Source organism: Spinacia oleracea, chromosome 2 (genome assembly GCF_020520425.1).
Source record: "Spinacia oleracea cultivar Varoflay chromosome 2, BTI_SOV_V1, whole genome shotgun sequence".
NCBI classification, from domain to species: domain Eukaryota; kingdom Viridiplantae; phylum Streptophyta; class Magnoliopsida; order Caryophyllales; family Amaranthaceae; genus Spinacia; species Spinacia oleracea.
The window spans coordinates 28,412,747-28,415,246 of record NC_079488.1 but is presented as its reverse complement, the minus strand read 5'-3'; positions in this window follow the sequence as shown (position 1 = coordinate 28,415,246).

Sequence of the window (2,500 nt, the reverse complement as noted above, 5' to 3'; positions counted from 1 at the left end):
ACGATGGTGGATCGGGTGCCCGAGATATGGCCCGAGACCCGACTTGACACGGCCAAATTTTTTTTTTTGATAAAAAATGCCCACGATGCATTGACGGATTTTGTTGTTGGCTCTAAGAATTTGTGGGATGACGGTGGTGGACTTGGCCCGCTATACGGAAAAAGTCCGGACTTGACCACGAGTTTTTACGATTCGATTGACGGAGTTTTTCGGGGGATGACGGTAGTGGAATTGGCCTGCGACACGGCCATAGTACCGACTGGACCTCGAGTTTTCGTTGTTCGGAAACAAAATCCAACGATGCATTGATGGAATTTTTCGGCTACGTATAGTCGGGGGATGACGGTGGTGGATTTGGCCCGCAATACGGCTAACGTCCCAACTGGACCTCGGTTTTTCGTATGCCGCAATGGTCCCGCGGTAGTCTCTCGGAGGGGCAGCTTGGGCCTCGATGACCGGATTCAGACTGTTCTTGTGTGCGGGCAGAGGACCAAGCAGCACACTAGAGAGCGGACTAAATCTCGTCGTCGGTCTTTGAGCAAACCTCTTGTCCCTTTTGGCTTTGGAGTGGTAATGTTTCCGAAACTCGATGCTGACTGTTCCCGGATGCGGGCGATATCAAGCGGCATGTGGGTGCAATCTCATTCTAGTCGACGTTGTGTTAGCTAACCTTAGCCAGTGTTGTCCCGCCTCGATTTGTTTCTTTCACGTCAAACGGTGCTAGTCGGGGGACATCTAGCCCATCCTTGCGGCCACTTTGTGGTCGTGGGATGCAAGCTCGTTGTTTCTTGGCGAAGCGGTACGCTACGCGTGTGAGTGGTGTTTGGTTTTTTTAGCTGGCGGGCTCCATGCTTGTGCATCGAACCGCACGCCGATAAACCTCTTCAGTGTTTGCTCCAAGTGCTATACAGGCCTTGGGCGAGTGACGGTTTTCTGTGTTGCATTCCTAACGATGGCATTGACTTCCCATAATCGCTTGTTTCCGCCCGACACCCTTCCGGGTGTCCGGTGGACCTCTGTAGCTAGGTCCGTCCTCCAACCACGATGGCTTTTCACAAAGCATCGGCGGCCTGGAATACGGTCTCTAGTTGTGCCCCGGGATGCAGAATGTGAAGGAAATAATGCCCTTGGTCCAAGTATGCATTCTATGTTAAGTCTAATAAGTGCGGTTCAGTATTAATTAACAAGTTAATAATTCAGTGAGATCAAGTGAGCTGAATGCCTAGCTAGAGACCGCTTCAGTTCAAGTGGAATTAATGATATTAATCCACAGCTTACTCTTGACTGAACCCGTAGGGTCACACAAATAGTACGTAAACGGATCAAGTATTTAATGGCATTAAATACTCCATCTATGGATATTCGGAATCGACGGATCTTGGTTTCAGTGGGAGCTGAGATCGTCACAGGCAAGAAATGAATACTCCGGAAACGATGATATTGCCGGAAACGGAAATATGGATCGTATCGAAAATATAAATATTATCCAAGTCGTAGATGTTGCCGGAAACGGAAACATGGTACGTATCGGAAAATATTATCGGAAATGGAAATATTGCCGGAATCGGAAATATTGCCGGAAACGGAAATATTGTCAGAATCGGAAATATTATCGGAATCGGAAAATAACTCCGGAAACGGAAATATTAAATATTTGTTCGAAACGGAAATTAATTCCGGAATCGGAAATATTAAATATTGTTCGTATCGGAAATGAATTCCGGAACCGGGAATTTAATCGGAAGCGTATCGTACGAATAAGCATCGGACGAGGCCTGCCGGACGAGGGCCCAGCACGAAGCCAGGCCATCGCCCAGCAAGCCAAGCGCGCCACACGAACAGCCAAGGCCACGCCAGGCCCAGCGCAAGGCCAGGCCCAGCAGGCCATGGTAGCGCGCGCAGCAATGGGCTGCGAGCATTGCTGCAGCTCGCGTGGGCTTGTAGCTCGCGTGGGCCGAGCGGCCGTGTGGGCTGTGCGCGGGCATGGCCTACACGCTTGCGGGTCATGCTCGTGTAGAGTTTGTGTTCACATACGAAACCTAAAGAGTATAGGATTTGTTTAATGATTAAAATTCCTAATCCTAAAAGATAAATTAATTAAATAAGAATTCTACTAGGATTCTAATTTAATTAATTCGTATCCTAGTAGGATTCGATTACTTATTCCATGGTCTATAAATATGAGTTAAGGGCTCATAATTTATATCAAGTATTCAAGTAGTCAAAGTGATTTTTGAGAGCAAAAATTCAGTCATATAATTGCCTACAATAGCCGAAAATTCTAAGTACCTTAAGGGGGATCCTAGTTGGTCAAGCTTAAGGCGGATCCGGACGTACTGTGGACTATCTACGGAGGGACGACACTTGGAGTCCTAAAGACTTGTTCTTGTTCGGTTCGGGCGCAGCTAGGGAAGGCACGCTACAAAGTGTATGCATCTATACTATGCTAAATGATTATGTGTAAATAATATGCTTTCCTGGCTTTATGGTTTTTCCGCAA